The sequence below is a fragment of the Carcharodon carcharias genome, chromosome 3 (genome assembly GCF_017639515.1).
Source record: "Carcharodon carcharias isolate sCarCar2 chromosome 3, sCarCar2.pri, whole genome shotgun sequence".
Lineage (NCBI taxonomy): Eukaryota > Metazoa > Chordata > Chondrichthyes > Lamniformes > Lamnidae > Carcharodon > Carcharodon carcharias.
Window position 1 is genome coordinate 20,236,515 of NC_054469.1, and position 21,141 is coordinate 20,257,655.

Below are 21,141 nucleotides of genomic sequence, written 5' to 3' on the forward strand. Positions count from 1 at the left end.
TGCGTGTTGAATGTCGGAGTTCTCTGATATCGGGTGGTTTATCTGAGGCCTCCCTCTCAGGAGTTATCTGTCCACGAGACTCCCCTGTAGGAACCTGTAAGTTTGTTTATTCGACTCTCTCTCAGGCTCAACGGATCCTACAGGTACTTGCAAACCAAGTGGGGGGTTCCTTCCCACATGTGGTGTGCACTCCCATGGGAATGCTTTCACCCTCTTTCGGGCCCAATCGCATGCACTCCTGCTGCCCCTCCCCTCCAAGTTGAACATTACGAAGGTCAGCTATCAGGAAGGTGCCCAAAATCAGAATGTTGGGCAAGGCTCAATTCAACAGGGTCTGATCAGCTTCCTGTTCTGTAAAAAAACCTTTTCTTTGGGGCCTTGTTAGTCATTCCGCTTTTTCTCCCTACGTGTCTTCTTTTGATGGGCTTTCTTCTTGACAGCCCTGATGTTACCCACTGCCTTCTTTTCAATGTCCCCATTGGCCAGACTAAGCTCAGGTATAAACTCAGCTTGAGTGAACTCAGTGCTTGAGTCTCCTCATCTGTCAGCTCCTTTGAAAACTCAGGGGTCTCTATTTTTAAAGATTCTTGGCTTCCATGTGGCTGAATCTTCAGCTCTTCCATTTCCTTTTTATATCTGCTATTTGTTTCCTGGAGGATTCAGCATTGTTGTGTCTTCTCGGCTAATTTATTCTTCATCTCGGCCAGCAGTGCGCTGAATTCTTTCTGTTCTTCCTCGTACTTTTTTAGTGGTACAAATTGGGATCTGAGGGAATCTTGCAATAACAGTAATATTCCCTGCTCCTGATTGAGATCTTAGTAGCCTCTCACAATTAATCTCTCTTAACCAGTTCCTTCTGAGGCGACTTGGTCCTCTGCCTGCTATCAATATCAGGGGTAAATTAACAGGCTGATTTCCATATTGTACTGGAACCTTGCATATTCCTCTAACTCGAGACCAGTGTACATCTTTAATTTAGCATCTGAATTTTCCAGATTTAATGAGTGGTCTCCTCCATTCAGATATTTGAACATATGTTCCCCTATAACTGTCATGGATGTCCCTGTATCCACCTCCATTCGGATGGGTTTCCTGTTGACTTCCACTGTCACGTAGATTGGCTGTTTTACCCATTTTTAAGTTGTGTAGTGAGCAAATATCTGACTCTGTTTCTTCTGGTTCCTCTATTGTGTGGATTTCATGATTTCTACCTTTTTGTTTAAAGCTTTGTCTTATCTGTGTTTACAATATCGCATAATGTGCCCATTACGATGGCAGTAGAAACACTCGATTCTTTTAAATTGTCATTCAATTGCAGGCTGTCTGGTTCCATTTCTGCCATTACTATTTTGGGTTTTCTCTCTTAAGCTATTGCTTTTTTCTGGTTTGTTAATGGCGGCTGTTTCCCGCCTTTCCATGGAGCCCTGAGCCATTCCTAGCTGGGATCTGCCTCCCGCATGCGAAGGATGGCGCCATTTTGTGCTCCCTTTATTTTTTCTGAGTCCCAGACTGCGCTCTCCACTGTGAGCACCAACTCCAGCGCCTTGCTGAAGTCTAAATTCGTTTCTGACAACAACCTTTTTTGAATGGCGTCTTCATTAATCCCACATACTAATCGGTCTCTTAACATGTAGTTAATCGATGTCCCTAACTCACAGTGCTCTGTCAGTTGTTTTACGGCTGCTACATAGCAAGCGACTGTCTCTCCAGGGATGCGACCTCTCTAATTAAATTTAGAATGCTACGTTGTTATTGAAGGTTTTGGCTGAAAGTGGCTTTTCACAAGATTCGCCAACTCATCAAAGCTCTTAGAATCTGAGGCGTTGGGTGCCATTAGACTACGAATTAGGCCGGATGTTTTACTCCTACATGTCGTTAAGAGGATCGCTCGCCTCTTCTCCTCCCTCAACATGTCGGTGGCCAAAAAGAAGAACGTGAGGTGTTCACTATAATGTGACCAGTCATTGGTTGTCTGATCAAACGGCTCGATATGGCCAAACTGTGACATACTGGAGGGAGATTACTTCGACGCCTATGATGAAGGCTATATTTACAATACAGCTAATTTAACATGGCTAATTTATGTCTGTTTAATTTTCATGGATTTCTTTGGTGTTGTCAACAGGCCGTGCTTTGCCTCATCACCAGTTGTTATGTTTCTTCAGTTGGGTTGCTTCACTCAGCAAACACGGTTGCACGCCTATCTACTGGGGAGTGAGTTGGTAAACAAGATATTGCAGACGCGGAGACCAATGTAAGATGAAGCACATGCTGTTTATTAACACAAGTAACAGAGCACTAACACATGTGCTTCTCCAACCAGACCCTATTCTAAACTACTGATTAACATTGTCGCCCCTGCTACACAGCAATTGGGTAATACAGTCACGTGGTCAATCTGCTCACTCTCTCTTAAAGGTGCACCTCAGATTACCACAAGCAGCGTCTGTGACTGCTCAGCCCAAATGGGGAGGGGTCTAGAAAAGGTACCCTGAGAATAGGTTGTCCCACTTTCCCAGGAGGCCGGGGAAGTATTCCATGCGAGGTCACCGCCTTTGTGGTCAAAGAGAGAAAACTTTAAATTTTGCAACTTAGACTATTAGAACACTCGTGGACAATCTCGAGAGTGACTGTCTGGAAAGAAGAACAGCAATCGTGTCACGTGACCTCTCAAGACTCTGGATTGACATCGCCGCCATCAGTGAGACCCGCCTTCCTGGGGAGGGGCAGCTGAAGGAAGAGGCAGCGTGATACGCCTTCTACTGGAAGGGAAAGGCTGATAGTGACTCTCGTGTCCATGGAGTTGGTTTGCCATCCAGATTAGGACCTTGGATGCACTACCGGAACTCTTCAGTTGCATAACTGAAACATAGAAAATAGGAGCAGGAGTGGGTCATTCAGCCCCTCGAGGCTGCTCCACAATTCAATATGAGCATGGTTGATCCTCTACCTCAATGCCGTACTCCCGCACTCTCTCCATACCCCTTGATACCTTTAAAGTCTAGAGATCTAGATATTTCATTCTCTACCCTCTGTGGTAGAGAATTCCACAGGTTCACCTACTGAAAGATCATGACACTTGACCAACAGCTTACCCGTAATCAGTATACCACCCGTTACCAGTATGTATGCCCTGACCTTTGACTTTGATGAAGATTTTAAGGAAAAGTTCTGTTCTGACCTTGATGACATCCACACTGCCATCCCAAAAGAAGATAAGATCATTCTTCTGGGGGACTTGAATGCCAGGGTTGACCATGTGTCCGATGCCTGGAAAGGAAACATTGGGACATATGGAGTGGGAAAAGCCAGTGAAAATCGTGTCCTCCTTCTGACAAAGTGCGCTCTGCATGGCCTCATTGTAACAAACACCTTCTTCCTCCAGAAGGACAAATACAGAACCACGTGGAGCCAACCTAGATCAGAGCACTGACACCTCCTGGATTATGTCATTGTTCGAGCCAAAGATCTAAGTGATGTATGTGACACTTGATCCATACAGGGAATTGATGCCAGCTTGGCAGATCATTGACTTGTTCAATCAGTGATGAACATCCACCAAGACATCGCAAGGCCCGGAAGTCCAAGAGGAAGAAGCCCGAAAGCAGCCTGACTGAAGAGAGGAATTCCAAGCACAGCTCACAACCAATCGGGAAAATCTTCACACATCCAACGCAATTTCAGAACAGTGGGCTCAGATAAAGTCAGCTGTACTAGAGTCCTGTGCCCAGACCATAGGGTTCAAGCATCGTCATCACTAGGCCTGGTTCGATAAAAGCAATGCTGAATTATGTGATCTCCTAGGACAAAGACGAGCAGCCTTCATTGCCTGGCCGAAAAGCCCAAGCTTGCAAGTCATGAAGACAACATCCCAACAGCTCAAGGCTGACAGCCAAAGCCAAATCCGGAAGATGAAGGATGGACGGTGGGAAGAGAAAGCTCAAGAGATCCAACAATATGCTGACCATCATGATGTGAACAGCTTTTTTGAAACTCCCAGGGCCATCTACAGACAAAGATCAAATGGATAAAATCCCCTTCCCTCACAGGATGGTGTTTCTCTTCTGAAGGATGACAATGCCAACAATGTTGGAAAGAGCATTTCCAATGACTCCTCAGCTGTGAATCCACAGTGACATCTGATACTCTCTAGGCCACCCCTGTACTCTGTGCTACAGTCCATGGGTGAGCCACCATCGATGGGAGAGCTGCAACTAGCAATTGAGCAAATAAAAAGCCCCAAAGCCTATGGCCCTGATGGTATTCCAGCCGAGACCTTCAAAGCTGGTGGGCTTTAGCTCAGGTCGAGACTCCTTGCACCCATCCTGTGGATTTGGGAGGAAAAAAGAATTATTCCCCCCCCGAAATCCCCACCAACTTTAGGGATGCGATAATTGTACCTATCTTCCAGAAGGAGATAAATCATGCTGTGGAAACTATTGAGCTACTTCCCTCTTGTCAATAGCAGGGCAAATTCTGACACACAGTCTCCTGAATCGCCTACTTCCTACAGCTGAGAAATCCTCCCAGAGACACAATGCGGCTTTCGACCTTCCAGAGGAACCCCACAAACTACCCTACCGTCCGCTGTTTCATTTCTTGATGATGTTAGTGAGGAGAAGTGAGTGAGGAATGACTGATGTAACAAACGCTAAGCCTCAGTGACGGACTAAGTGTAAGCTTGTCACAGGCGTAAACAGGCGTAAGCTGTCCCAGGGCGGAAGACTGTCTACTCTTTGATTCCCTGTCAGTTTTCCAGGAGAGAATGCCGAAATCCTTGCTGTTTTGTTCAGCAATGAAAACAGGAAAGGCTCAAACATGCTCAGCAGATCAGGCAGCTTCTGTGGAGATCGGAATAAAGTTAACAGAGATAACTTTAACCCAACTCCCTGGGCAGGAATCCTATGGGATGAGGAATGCTTATTCATTGACTTCTGTGTAAATTCAGCCAGGGTTTGAAACCAGCATCACACCCAGTCTCTAAGATAAAAGCAAAATACTGCCGATGCTGGAAATCTGAAACAAAAACAAAAAATAGCTGGAAAAACTCAGCAGGTGTGACAGCATCTGTGGAGAGGGACACAGTTAACGTTTCAAGTCCGTATGACTCTTCATCAGAAGAGCCTGTTGAAGGGTCACACAGACTTAAAACGTTAACTGTGTTCCTCTCTGCAGATGCTGTCAGACCTGCTGAGTTTTTCCAGCTATTTTTGTTTTTGTTTCACACTCAATCTCCTCAGTTTTCCAACTTGGATTAAAGCTCGCTCCAACATTTCAGGATGTTGAGCTCTTCTCAAGAAAAGGAAAGACTTGCCCTTGTACAGCACTTTTCATCACCACCGGACTTCCCAAAGTACCTTCCACCACACCTCCAAGAGAGCTGCACTCCCTCAGCATTGCACTGGAGGTCAGCCTTGATACTTGTGCTCAAGCCCTGGACTTGAACCCAGAACATATAATGACAAGGAGCAGGAGTAGGCCATTCAGCCCCTCGAGCCTGCTCCACCATTTAATAAGATCATGGCTAATCTGATAGTAACCCGAAATCTGCATCCCACCTACACCCCAAAACCTTTCACCTCCTTGCTTGCCAAGAATCTATCCACCTCTGCCTTAAAAGTATTCAAAGTCTCTGCTTCCACCGACTTGTCAGGAAGAGAGTTCCAAAAACTCACGACCCTCTGAGAGAAGAAAAGAACAAAGAAAGAAAGTCTGTGATAGGGCAGCAGGCAGTAGCGATGAAGCGATGGACAACCGGACAAGCAACAAAACAAAGGACAGGCCCATATAAGAGGCGTAAACGACCACACCAGAATCACTAACAGCAGCTGCTGTCTGGAAAAGTGGGAGCAGTGGCAGGGTGGTCTGAAATTACGGCGCTCGATGATCTGTGTCGTATTGTGTTGCAAGTGCCTCATCGCTGGGGCTCTGCTGATGCACCCAACAGAGACGCACTGTTAATCATCAACATGTTCCTCCTATTACAGCTGGCCTCTGGGGCTACGGTCAAATTGTATCCCGGAAACACTTATCCTGGTTTTGAATCTCTCGGAGCCAGAACCTGTCTTGCTGTGGGGCGCCAGGGACGTATCTATTACACTGATAAGGGTAATGCACAAGGCACTGACTGCTGGCTGGTCAGCTTTGCAACATGTTGATGCCTTTCACATATTGACCACAGAAGAAGCAGCCTTCTCATCTCCCAGACATCCACCAGCTTACGCGAAGCTGTACTCAATCACCTCATGTTATAATTTCAAAACGTTCAGATAATCATTAGAATGATACAAACCAGCCCTCGGACCCACTGAGGAGTATAAAACAAAACCGACTAAGCTCTGTTTTTCGTGCCATGTCACTCTTCTCTCAGTAATTAAATCCAAAAAAAAAAGAGAAAGCCATTTATCATCCGCTTTACACCAACTGGTTAGATTTCTAAAACATGCTTTTGTATCTGAGCAACATTGCATAAGGAACATAAGAAACAGGAGCAGGAGTAGGCCATTCGGCTCCTCAAGCCTGCTCGCCATTCAATAAGACCATGGCTGACCTGCCCCAGGCCTCAGCTCCTCTTCCGTGCCAGCTCCTCACAGCCCTCAACTCCCCGATATTTCAAATATCTATCTACCCCCCTCTTTAAATACTGTCAGTGATGACGCCAAGGAGTTAATATATTTTACTGCACTCAGTGTTTGAAACTCAGCAACAACATAAATTTAGTCTATTTGGATCTGGATTTTGATTAAAGACAGTGAATGAGCGGTGATTTCAAATGTAAGAATGTGAAGATATAGGAACAGGAATAGACCCTAAGGCCCCTTGACCCTGCTCTGCCATTCATTAAGATTCTGGTTGATCTTCTACCTTATCTACAGTTTTTCGCCAGCTCCCTACAACCCTGGCCCAAATATCTACCAATATCAGTCCTGAAGACTCTCACTTAACTGAACATCCACAGCTTGCTGGGGCAGAGAATTCTAAACGTTCGCATCGCACCGAGGGACAGCAATTTCTCTTTGTCTCAGTCTTAAATGGCAGACCCCTTATCCTGATAATGTGACCACTGGTACTCCAGTTCTCTCCATCCGGGGGTAATCGCTTGCCAGCATCTATTCTGTTAATCCATCGAGGAACTTTAAACATCTACGCACTGGAATTCTAAACTCCAAGAATGAATGGGAAGTGATTTCACACACTGGAATTCTACACTCTGGGAACGAATGGAAAGGGATTCCACACACTGGAATTCTACACTCCAGGAGTGAATGGAAAGTGATTTCACACACTGGAATTCTATACACTGGGAGTGAATGGAAAGTGATTTCACACACTGGAATTCTACACTCTGGGAATGAATGGAAAGGGATTCCACACACTGGAATTCTACACTCCAGGAGTGAACGGAAAGTGATTTCACACACTGGAATTCTATACACTGGGAGTGAATGGAAAGTGATTTCACACACTGGAATTCTACACTTTGGAAGTGAACAGGAAGTGATTTCACACACTGGAATTCTATACACTGGGAGTGAATGGGAAGTGATTTCACACACTGGAATTCTATACTCGGAGTGAATGGAAAGTGATTTCACACACTGGAGTTCTATACACTGGGAGTGAATGGGAAGTGATTTCACACACTGGAACTCTATACACTGTGAGTGAATGGTAAGTGATTTCACACAATGGAATTCTATATTCTGGGAGTGAATGGAAAGTGATTTCACACACTGGAATTCTACACTTTGGAAGTGAACAGGAAGTGATTTCACACACTGAAATTCAACACATTGGCAGTGAATGCGAAATGATTTCACACACTCGAATTCTACACACTGGAAGTGAATGGAAATTGATTCCACACACTGGAATTCTACACTCCAGGAATGAACGGGAAATGATTGCACACACTGGAATTCTACACTCTGGGAGTGAATGGGAAGTGATTCAACACACTGGAATTCTATACACTGGGAGTGAATGGGAAATTATTTCACACTCTGGAATTCTACACTCTGGGAGTGAATGGGAAGTGATTTCATGCACTGGAATTCGAAACACTTGGAGTGAATGGAAAGCGATTTCACACACTGGAATTCTACACTCTAGGAGTGAATGGGAAGTAATTTCATGCACTGGAATTCAAAACACTTGGAGTGAATGGAAAGTGATTTCACACACTGGAATTCTACATTCTGGGAGTGAATGGGAAGTGATTTCACGCATCGGAATCCAAACACTGGGAGTGAATGGTAAGTGATTTCACACATTGGAATTCTACACTCTAGGAGTGAATGGGAAGAGATTTCACACACTGGAATTCTACACTCTGGGAGTGAATGGGGAGTGATTTCACACACTAGGATTCTAAACACCGGAAGCAAATGGGAAATGATTTCATACACTGGAATTCGATTCACTGGGAGTGAATTGGAAGTAGTTTCAGAAACTTGAGTTCTACAATCTGGAAGTGAATGGGAAGTGATTTTACACAATGGAATTCTAAACTTCAGGAGTGAATAGGAAGTGATTCCACACGCTGATGTTATGTCCCAGCTGAGGCTACCACTGGAAAAGCCTGATCCCAGAGTGGAACCCAGCTTGATAGATCCTAACTTTTATTTTTTCAGAATTCCAGCATCCACAGTATTTTGCTTTTACCTAACTTTTATTTGTTTGTTTAGAAACGTGCTGATGGGCAACTGAACAGAGTCACCAGAGTCAGCTAATGAACTTTTAACAGAAACATAAAACATATTCAACAAGAAAAGATGAACTATATTACAATGCTCCTTCACCCACAACTAAACCTTTACTGATATATACAGATTTGTAAGGATAACACAAGTTACAAAATCTATCTTATGCTCTGATGTTCACAGTATGTACACCGTAAGTAAGGTGACCTGTGGTCAGACACACCACACTCTGAAACCAAGGGACAGATGCCATCTCAACCAGATGCTATGGATCTTGTCAACTCCCTCCAGATGTTTGTCACATTATGAGCCAACCAGTCACACTGAATCCCATCCTTTCACATGAGGGTTTCCAATCTCCACTCTCCAAGACCTCACTTTGGAGTCTTCTCCCAAACCGACACTTTCTCTCAGACACCTTCTGCAAGGGTTCACCTCCAGGATTTCAAACTCTCCTTCTGATGTTCCTCTTCCCTGGGTCACCATATGCATTCAAGCTGTCTTCCACACACTCTCTCACTGACTCAGCCATCAACAGTACACCACTGCTTCACATGCCCACAGCCTTCTGGCCTCTTGCAAGCTGTTCTCACTTTATATCTGCTTTCTGCTGCTTTTGTCTCTTTAAATTTGAAGCTTGGAGCCTTTCTCTCTGCCCCTCACTCTTAACTTCACTAAAAAGGACCTTTTCCAGGTTCCTGTCCTTCCTTTGACTAGAAGCTCTGCTTGGGACTTTCTCCTGTTCCACCCTCTGGTCTTTTCTTTAGCTTGGGGCTGGCTATCTGCCCCTTCTAGGTGGCTTCTGTTTGGCGGCTGTCCTCAAACTGAACTCAAAACTGCTGTTTCTTTAGTGTTTCTGCGTGTGTCTGTGGGAGGGACCTGCCTCTCTGGACCCCTGCGGCTAGGCAACAGCCCATTTCTTTTTTTTTTACTCTTGCATTCACTTAACTTCTCTTGGCGCAGAATTTTGGGTTTGGCAGGCGGACACAGTAGGCGGGCCCGGGATCGGCCAGGCAACGGGCTACAGCCAGCAGTCGGCCCCCAACTGCAATTTCACACTGGTGGGCGCACCCAGAGTGAATCACATGTTGGGAATGGCCAAGCGGAGACAGGGGCCTGTTGGCCACAATGGTGACCCAGCGGCCAGTTTAAAAATGGAAGGCTGCCATGGAAGCAGGTCTGTCCTGCATTAGCAACAAGCTCAAGCGATGGACTCGAGTGCGGCTGGAGATGCCAGGCGGGAGGGCAGGTCGGGGGGGAGGGGTGGGGGGGTGGGGGAGGGGGGCCCTGCTTTTCGGATGAATGCCTCGCAGTCCTCCTGGAGGGGGTGGCTGCCAGGAGGGACATCCTTGTCCCAAGAGATGGGAGGAAGAGGCCTCTGAATCTCACCAAGAGGGCATGGGAGGTGGTGGCAGCCAGGAGGGACACCCTTCCCCCCCCCGAGATGGGAGAGGGAGGTCACCGCACCTCACCAAGAGGGCATGGGAGGAGGTGGCGGTGCTGGTTAGCAGCCATGACGTGGTGTGGAGCACATGGGTGCAGTGTCGCGAGAGGTTCAATGAGCTGCTGCGCTCAGGAAGGGTGAGCACCGTGTTGGCGTGGGTCAGTGTGCAGATGTGTTAAGGTGTGGCCATCCCTCCCCCATGGTCCTCGGGGGTGCTAGAGTCTGAGTGCCAACTGTCAGTGACGCCAGAGCTGGCCAAGGGGGTGAGCCCTGGCTGCTTGGACTGAGTGCCTTGCGGCTCGAGGGCCACGATTCGGGTGTGCCCTGTGAGGTGTTTCTCAGCTGGAGTTGGCCAGGCTGCAATGGCGCTGCAGGTAGAGAGTGGACTGATCAATGCTCCCCTGTCCTTTCAGGAGAAGACGAGCGATAACCAATCAGAGAGGTCATGTACAGGTGGAGGCCCACCCAACCTGCTGCTGCTGACCAGGTTCGAGCAGGACGCCCTGCAGCTGGAGAGCTGGCACGCTCCCAGTGCAACTAGGTGTGGAAAGCTGGGGGGTGCCAGACGATGGTAGGAACACAGTGCACAGAGGGGAGGCTTTCGGATTGTTCAACCATTCTAGTTTAGTCTCCTCATTGATAGGAACCTCGAACCTGGAGTCCCCATTGATCATTGAAAGACGAGGGCACCATGATGTAGATCTCCATTGTCTCACCAGCGTACCTGGCCTGCACAGTGACAGTAACTAATGACATGTCCTTCTTCTCCCTTAGATTCACCAGCACGCACTCGCTCTCTGGACCCCGAAGGCCTCCCCTGGTGCCGAGGACCACCAGGCTTCATTCGCACCTGCGTCACACCCACTCTCTGAATCAGGCACCAGCACCTTGGTGGGCATTAGATCGGCAGCAAGAATGTTGGTGCACATTGGTGAGGGCACTTCACACTCGCTTGAGGTGCAGGTGAAGGGGAGAGTGCCCACAGCACTGGTAGTCGGAGGACTGCTGGGGACCAGGACGATGCTCGGTCAAAGCAGTTGATGAGCAAGCTGGCTAGATAAAGGGGAACTAGTCAATGTAATGTATTTGGATTTCCAAAAGGCATTCAATAAGGTACCACACATAAGGCTACTTAATAGGCTAACAGCCCAGAGTGTTGGGGGTGGTATATTAGCGTGGATAGAGGGCAGAGAGTTGGGATAAGGGGGGCATTTTCAGGATGGCAACCTGTGACTAGTGGAGTGCCACAGGGATCAGTGCTGGGTACACAATTATTTACAATATATATTAATGACTTGGATGAGGGAAGTGAATGTACTATCACCAAGTTTGCAGATGACACAAAAATAGGTGGGAAGGCAAGTGGTGAGGATGACACAGAGTCTACAGAGGGATATAGACAGGTTAAGTGACTGGGCAAAAACTTGGCAGATGGAATATAATGTGGGAAAGTATGAGGTTATGCACTTTGGCAGGAAGATTAGAGGAACTGAATATTTAAATGGAGAAAGACTGCAGAAAGCTGCAGCACAGAGGGATTTGGGGGTCCTTGTGCATGAATCCCAAAAAGCTAACATACAAGTTCAACAGGTAAAAGGGAAGGCAAATGCAATGTTGGTCTTTATTTCAAGGGGAATGGAGTATAAAAATAGGGAAGTCTTGCTAAAACTATACAAGGCACTAGTTAGACCACACCTAGAATACTGTGAACAGTTTTGGTCCCCTTATCCAAGGAAAGATATACTGGCATTGGAGGCAGCCCAGAGAAGGTTCACTAGGTTGATGCCGGGTATGGAGGGATTTTCTTATGAGGAGAGGTTGAGTAGGTTGGGCCTGTACTCATTGGAGTTTAGAAGAATGAGAAGTAACCTTATTGAAACACATAAGATTCTTAGGGGGCTTGACAGGGTAGATGCTGAGAGGTTGTTTCCCCTTCTGGGAGAGTCTAGGACCAGAGGGCATAATCTCAGAGTAAGGGATCACCCATTTAAAACAGAGATGAGGAGGAATTTCTTCCCTCAGAGGGTGGTCAACCTGTGGAATTCTTTACCGCAGAGGGCTGTAGAGGCTGGGCTGTTAAATATATTCAAGCCTGAGATAGACAGATTTTTATTCAGTAAGGGAATCAAGGGCTATGGGGAAAAGGCAGGAAAGTGGAGTTGAGGATTATCAGATCAGTCATGATCTCATTGAATGGCGGAGCAGCCTCGATGGGCCGAATGGTCTACTTCTGCTCCCAAGTCTTATGGTCTTATGGATTTATCCTTTAGGCGGCAGATGCTGGAAGTCCAGTCGGATGTGCGGGAGGATCTGGCGGAGATCCATGAGTGTCTGCGTGCCATGGTCTCTGTTGTGGAGGAGTCCATGCGGAGCATGAGCACTGCGTTGACCCTCATCGCTGAACGTACTGCCTCCTCCATTGATAGAGTGGCGACTCTCATGGAGAGGCAGCTCCGGAGACAGAATCAGGGGTTGCTGGGGTTGCGCTCGGACCTGCAAGTCCTCACATAGGCAGTGACCTCAGGTGGTCAGTGTCAGTGTGGGATGTGGATAAGGCACCCATATCCCAGCTAGGTGCCCGGCCATCACTGGTGTGCAGGAAGGTCCACAGCGACCTGATGTCACTGCAGCAGCCGCATGTCATCTCTGTGGGCTCCTCCCAGGGGACTCTGGATGAAGGCAGCAGCTCCTCCGCCCCTCTGCCAGTGACCGTGGCATCTGGATGAGGCTGCGATTACTAGGGAGATGCCAGACATGCAACTGGCCTCTCCCTCCCAAACGGGACCAGCACAGGCTCCACTGGCCAGAGGACGACCGCCAAGGTCATCAAGGCCAACAGGACAGCAGAGTCAGAGGCTGTCTCCAATGCCAGTGCCAGCGAGGGCGAGGGTGAGGGTGAGGGTGAGGGTGGGGCACCAAGACGTAGCATTCACAAACATAAGATTGAGGCACCATGAGCACAATAAGGACAGGTCATGGGTGATTTTCTGTTCATTTATGTTTGGTTTATATGTTTGCTGGTGTGCACATCAACACCAGTAATAGTAATTCCATTATGCTTTCAATGTGACAATAGCATTAAATTTCCTTTGGTTCTGATGGCCTGTGTCTGCTTCACCATTTTTCTTTCTGGTACAGGGTATGCCAGTATGTAATGCTGGATGTAGGTGGCTCCGACCTTTATTGCACAGGCACCGAGTGTTCTTTGTGTTCAAATGAAAGGGTACTTTCAGACATCCAGGATGGAGGTGGCAGCCCTGGCATGCGTTTGAAGCTGATCTTTGGTAACCTAGCTGAAGGAGTGATGGATCAAGGCACCCCTGGTATCCCTGCCTCCCTGGAGGTTACCGAGGTCTGCCTCCACACCCTCAGTGTTCTCCTCACGGTGCTCATCTTCAGACTCACTACCGAAGTCATCATCTGTGGCCTCTGCAGCTGTGTCAAGATCCACTTCCTACATTGTGTCCCCCATTGCCAGTGACAGATTGTGGAGAACGCAGCCTGCGACCACGATCAGTGACACCCGCTCTGAGGCTATTCTAGTGCTCCCCATGAGTGGTCCAGCCAAGGGAAGCGCATCTTGAGAAGACCTATGGTCCTCTGTACATTGCCCTTGTGGAGGCATGGCTCCTATTATAACGCTGCTCTGCCTCTGTTCTTAGGTGGTGGAGAGGAGTCATGAGCCACCTTTTCAACAGATAGTCCTTGTCACCCAGCAGCCATTCATCCAGTCGGGTGGAGCACTGAAGAGCCTCGGCACCTGGGAGTCTCTCAGGATGTAAGTGTCATGGGACCTGCTGGGATACCTTGCACAGACTTCACACACTATCTGTACGTTCATGGAGTGGAAGCCCTTCCTGTTGACGAAGGCACCGGGCTCACTTGCTGGCACCTTGATGGCCACATGTGTACAGTCTATAGCACCCTGGACATGGGGGAAGCCAGCAATGGCCACGAAGCCTCTGGGTCACTGTACCTGACTTGCCCGGTCACAACGGAAGTGGATGAAGGTCAATGCACGTCTGAACAGAGCCTCTGTAACCTGCTTGACCCAAGTGTGGACAGCTGATTGGGAGACTCCACACAGATTCCCCCACTGACTCCTGGAAAAAACCAGAGGCATAGAAGTTGAGGGTCACTGTAACCTTCAGATCCACTGGCATGGGGTGTCCGCCCACGCAGTTGGAGTTGATCTCGGGCCCAATCATCTGACAAATGGAGGTCACAGTCTCCCTGGAGAGGCGGAGCCTCCTTTGGCATTGCACCTCGAACATATTGAGGTAGCTGCTTCGCTGCCTGTAAACCCTGGCAGCAGGACAGTGGCGTTTTCTGTGGCCTTGGGCTACCTGCTGGCCCTGATCCCCTTGTGCCTGCACCTCTCCTCCCACAGGTCCCTCCCCTGGAAGCTGAATAGTGACACTGGGCCTCCTCTCTCTTCTGCCCCTCCCTCCTCAGAGGAGGTGCCACCAGCGGAGACCACAATCCCCATTACCAGGGTAAGGGAAGGCTGTTTGATACCTGGAAGGGACCACACGGTCTGAACCCTCCAGGGGCCTGGCAGACAGCAATGGGTCCTGAAATGAGGCCTGGAAATGCTAAGAATGAAGTCCCGGACAAAGATGAGGCTGCCAAGTCCCAACAAGCAACCGACAACAAACTATCTCCAAAACCCCTCACTACTCACACTGGCAATGCTGCTGACCCTTTTTACCCCGCCCGTGGGTGACGTTTTGCAAAATGTTGGCTGCCCCTTGCCCGTTTTGCCTGTGCGATGAGCACAAAATCGCCCAGGCAACATAAAATCTACCTTCATAGCGTTTTTAATGGCCTTAACTGAAGGCGACTGCAGCTCCGACTCACGTGTGTGCCTGCTGACTGAAACATTGCGCGAGCGCACAATAACGTTGGGACGCTCGCCTTACATCATCATGCGCTATTTTACGCTCGAGTGGGTGGGGCACACGCCCGCCCGCTCAGTGAAAATTTCTGCTCTTGTATTCGTAAAACTCTCATTAGAAATGCAGGTACCTTTTAAAGTGAAACTTAAACTCAACTTGACCTTTTTCTTCACACCTACAAATACAAATACAACTTCCTTAAACTATCTCTATTTCCTAACACTGGAAATCTACACTCCAGGAGTAAATGGGAAGTGATGTCACACACTGGGAGTGAATGGGGAGCAATTTCACACACTGGGAGTGAATGGGGAGCAATTTCACACACTGGGAGTGAATGGGAAGTGATTTCACACACTGGGAGTGAATGGGAAGTGATTTCACACACTGGGAGTAAATGGGGAGCAATTTCACACACTGGGAGTGAATGGGAAGTGATTTCACACACTGGGAGTGAATGGGAAGTGATTTCACACACTGGGAGTAAATGGGAAGTGATTTCACACACTGGGAGTGAATGGGAAGTGATTTCACACACTGGGAGTGAATGGGAAGCGATGTCACACATTGGGAGTGAATGGGAAGTGATTTCACACACTGGGAGTGAATGGGAAGCGATGTCACACATTGGGAGTGAATGGGAAGTGACTTCATTCACTGGGAGTGAATGGGAAGTGATGTCACACACTGGGAGTGAATGGGGAGCGATTTCACACACTGGGAGTGAATGGGAAGTGATTTCACATATTGGGAATGAACAGGAAGTGATTTCACACACTGGGAGTGAATGGGAAGTGATTTCACACACTGGGAGTGAATGGGAAGTGATTTCACACACTGGGAGTGAACGGGAAGTGATTTCACACACTGGGAGTGAACGGGAAGTGATTTCACACACTGGGAGTGAATGGGAAGCGATGTCACACACTGGGAATGAACAGGAAGTGATTTCACACACTGGGAGTGAATGGGGAGTGATGTCACACACTGGGAGTGAATGGGGAGCGATTTCACACACCGGGAGTGAATGGGGAGCGATTTCACACACTGGGAATGAATGGGAAGTGATTTCACACACCGGGAGTGAATGGGAAATGTGCTGCAGGCTGAAGATTGAAATATGGGCATTAGAGCATGACGGTGAGTTGAAATGGCCAGTGACAGGACTGGCGGGTTCATGCTTGTGGACTGAGCAAAGGAGTTTGCAAAAGACCTTGGCTTGCTGCATTGTTCCAGTGAAGCCCAACGCAAACTGGAGGAACAACACCTCATCTCCCCACTAGGCACTTCACAGTCTTCTGGACTGAATATTGAGTTCAACAACTTCAGACCCTGAACTCTCTCCTCCATTTTGATCATTTATAAAAATAACGTTTAAATTTCTTCCTCAATTTCACCCCCCCCTCCCCCTGACCACCTCCCCAGGATCGACTGCAGCTCGTTCCTATGTTTTGGTTTCAGTGAGCACTGACCCATGTTCTGCTAATAATACACCCTGCTGTCTGCCCTTTCTGCCACTACTAGCACCTGTCTTATTCTTTAGCACTATTGTTAACACTCCATGTGTCTTGTGACTATGACATCTTTGCCAAGTCTCTCCTGACCTTTTGCTCCACCTGCTCCACCCAGTCTTAACCAGTACAAAATCCATCACATCGCTGCTCCTTTTCAGCTCTGAAGAAGAGCGAAACGTTAACTCAGTTTCTCTCTCCGCAGACACTGCCGGACCTGCTGAGCTTTTCCAGCGTTTTCTGTTTTTATTTCAGATTTCCTGCCTCTGTGGTATCTGGCTTTTATCCTGGAATTCTACAGCCTGGGAGACGTGCCCATTCCCCCAGTCACTGCCTTCTCTCTGGAGGGATAAATGAGAACTTTCATCAGGGTCATTCCTCCCATCGCCAATACTTTTAGAATCAATAAAAACCTAATTATTCGAGGAAAACGGCTGTTAATAAAACACCATTTTGTTTACTCCATTCATGCTTTTTCTCGTCCCCTCATTCCCCACGAAATTGGACACCCAGAGATAATCCTGGAGGATTGGCAACTCTCCCTTAAGACCTGGGACAGTGGCACATTCTGACACTCCGTGTAGGAACACAGGTGTCTGGCTTTCTTCTTAAACTCTGTACTGGGGACTGGATCACCTATGCTGCAGTACCTGAAATGTTTGCATCAGCTGAATTATTTCAGTGATGCATGTGTTTCCTGAAGCTCAGCGATGAATCGAACAATCCTGGTAAACCCTTAGTGACCATTAATGTGTAACAGTGATGGGGTCCAAATGCTACTTGGAAATGGAAGAAAACTACGAATCTAATAATGGATTCTCGAGAGTGGTAGTCACTCATAATCCATTTTGCTAATGATGGTTCCATCTAATCTATAAACTAATCTATAATCTAATCTATAATCTAATCTATAACCTAATCTATAATCTAATCTATAATCTACCTGCCCACCTAGATGATCATTTGTTCTCCAATGCTGGTCAGGTCAGCTTCAATAACGTGTTGCAGTTCAATTTAATTGTCAGCTTCTTTAGTGCAAACTTTAGCTCAGTGGAGCCTTGTGGCTATAGCCCAGCTCCTTCGGAAGAAACCCTGGGACGGAGGCCTCAATAATCAGGCTCTCGCTCACGCAAAACTGCCAATCAAACTGGTACTTACAGAGAGTGGTAGTGGATGATTACTTCTCAGACTGGAGGTCTATGACTAGTGGTGTGCCTCAGGGATCTGTGCTGGGACCATTGTTGTTTGTTGTCTATATCAATGATTTGGATGATAATGTGGTGAATTGGATCAGCAAGTTTGCACTAAGATTGGAGGCATTGTGGACAGCGAGGAAGGCTTTCAAAGCTTGCAGAGAGATCTGGACCAACTGGAATTTAATGCGGAAAAGTGTGAGGTGTTACATTTTGGAAGGTCAAGCCAAGGTAGGACATACACAGTAAATGGTAGGGCACTGAGGGGTGCAGAGGAACAAAGGGATCTGGGAGTTCAGATACATAGTTCCCTGAAAGTGGCATCACAGATAGACAAGGTTGTAAAGAAAGCTTCATAAATCAAAGTATTAAGTACAGGAGCTGGGATGTTATGGTGAGGTTGTATAAGACATTGGTGAGGCCAACTTTGGAGTATTGTGTGCAGTTCTGGTCGCCTAACTACAGGAAGGATATTAGTAAGATTGAGAGAGTGCAGAGAAGATTTACTAGGATGTTGCTGGGTCTTCAGGAGTTGAGCTACGGGGAAACATTAAACAGGTTAGGACTTTATTCCTTGGAGCATAGAAGAATAAGGGGAGATATGATAGAAGTTTACAAAATTATGAGGGGTATAGACAGAGTAAATGTGAGTAGGCTCTTTCCACTTAGATTAGGAGAAATAAACACGAGAGGACATGGCTTTAGGGTGAAAGGGGAAAGGTTTAGGGGGAACTTCTTCACTCAGAGTGGTGAGAGTGTGGAACGAGCTACCATCTGATGTGGTAAATGCGGGCTCACTCTTAAGTTGTAAGAATAAATTAGATACATGGATGGGAGAGGTCTGGAGGGTTATGGACTGGGTGCAGGTCAATGGGACTAGCGGAATAATATTTCGGCACAGACTAGAAGGGCCGAATGGCCTGTTTTCTGTGCTGTAGTGTTCTATGGTTCTATGGAGGTCCTGGGGCAGAGTGACAGGAGTTACCTGCAAATAGAGAGCGGGGTCTGGGGCTCAAGTGGTCCACGATGCTCCCTCTGGGAGATTTATCAGGATTATTATAAGATGTGCTGGGCAAATCATCTCCCTATATCCATTTGTGGGTTAAAAGCAAAATACTGTGGATGCTGGAAATCGGAAACAAAAAAAAAACAGAAAATGCTGGGAGAATTCAGCGGGTCTAACAGCATCTGTGGAGAGAGAGAAACAGTTAACGTTTCGAGTCCATATCTAACAGCATCTGTGGAGAGAGAGAAACAGTTAACGTTTCGAGTCCTCGAAACGTTAACTGTTTCTCTCTCCCACAGATGCTGTTAGACCTGCTGAGTTTTTCCAGCATTTTCTGTCTCCAGTTGTGTGCTGTTTCTCCAGAGGTCTGCAGGAGTTATTCAGCGAGCAGTTAAATCCTCCCCTCACATGCCAATGGCTTTCAGGCTACCCGGTCATAGGAAGCACAGCATCGCTTTGGAAAAGCGAGCTAAGGTCATGTTTCTTTCCCCCATACCAGAACTTTATATGGCGAGGAAAGTTTAAGGATTTTTTTTTGTTTCTCTCTCTCTCTCAAGCGGAAAAAGAGCGAGTCTGGGAGGAATGAACTAAAGTTCCCGAGACAACTGACAAAGGTCCATCCAGCCGAAATATTCAGCATACCGAAATGTTTAACACCTGGACTCCTGTACTCAGGCTTCGCGCAGGGAGTGGTTAGAATGTGGAACTCGTTGCCACATGGAGTGGTGGAAGGGAATGGATTTATTGAAAGGGAAGTTACTCGAGGGCGCTTCACAGCAGTGCTGTCAAAGAAAACCCTGACACTGAGCCGCAACAGGCGACTTGAGGGCAGTTGGCTCAAAGCTTTGGTCAGAGGGCTTACGTTTTAAGGAATCAGATTACAGGAGGAGAGAGAGAGAGAGAGGTGGGAGCAGTTCTAGAGTTCGACTGCAGAGGGTCCTGTTGCCTAACAGTTCTGAGGGGGAACGTGGCGTACTCCAGCTCATAATAACTGGGAGAGGCTGGTTGTTTACTCCTTGCAATCTTAACATCAAAACAAGCCTAGCGGGTTCAGGTAGATCCACTTGGCAAATCTCAACCTATTGCTCAACAATGCAATGTTGATAACCTCAGCACGAGCCCCGATTTGTGTGCCACACTTCAAAAGTGCTTCACGGGCTGTAAAAAACGCTTTGAGGCATCAGGTGCTTGTGAAGAGGTTTCTTTTAACTAAATTCTGACGGTGTAAGATTCCCGCGGGAGTGAGGGAGGGTGGGGACGAGAGCGGGCTGTGAAGTAACAGCTGTAGGGTAGTATTGAGGTGGGTGGGGGGGGGGCGGGTGTGGTGCTCAGGAGGGGTAGAGTGTGCTTGGATAAGGTGTAGGGAAGGGGAGAGGGGAGGTGGGTAGAGTTGGAAAGGATAGGGCGGTAGGGTAGTGGTGGGGGAGGGGGTGGGGGTAGGAAAGGGCAGGGCTGCGGAAGATGGACCTGGAGGTCCCAGTCTGTAAGTACACCTGGGTGTGGACGATTGAGGTATGATATTTTCAACAATCTGGGGGGGGGGGGTTACCATTGAGCAGAAACTGAACTGGACTAGCCATATAAATACTGTGGCTACAAGAGCAGGTCAGAGGCTGGGAATCCTGTGGCGAGTAACTCACCTCCTGACTCCCCAAAGCCTGTCCACCATCGACAAGTCAGGAGTGTGATGGAATACTCCCCACTTGCCTGGGTGAGTGCAGCTCCCACAACACTGAAGAAGCACGACACCGTCCAGGACAAAGCAGCCCCGCTTCAATTGCACCCCATCCACATCTCAGCTGGAAACTGCCCCCTAACTTGATGTTATATGACCTGTTTCAATAAAGGTAAAGCGCTTTGAAACGCATCATTCTGAAACTCAGACAAAAGGAACGCACAATCCTTCCACACTCACCCTAAACCCCCAATAAAAGGTTTGCAACACAATATTTTTTTGAAAAGCGTGTTGACATAGCTGAATGAAAGAACAACGTTTCTTCAGAAAATGTACCTTAGATATGGGGGCGAGGACGAGCTCACCTTCAAACAGCTGTCCAAGACACAGTCTCGAAGCTTTGCCTAGCCCAGCCTCCAGCCCTCCAACTCTCCGGGGACTCTCTGTCCCTTCAATTCCGGCTGCTAGCACACCCCTGAGGTTCATCACTCCGCCATTCCCAGGGGATACCTTCAGCTGTCTAGAGCCAAACCTCTAGAACTGCCAAACTAAACCTCTATGGCTCTCTACCCTTCTTTCCCTTTCTTGTAGTCACTCCTTAAAACTTATCTCTTTTGCCATATGTCCTAGTTTTTTTTATTCATTCATGGGATGTGGGCTTCGCTGGCTGGGCCAGCGTTTATTGCCCATCCCTAGTTGCCCTTGAGAAGGT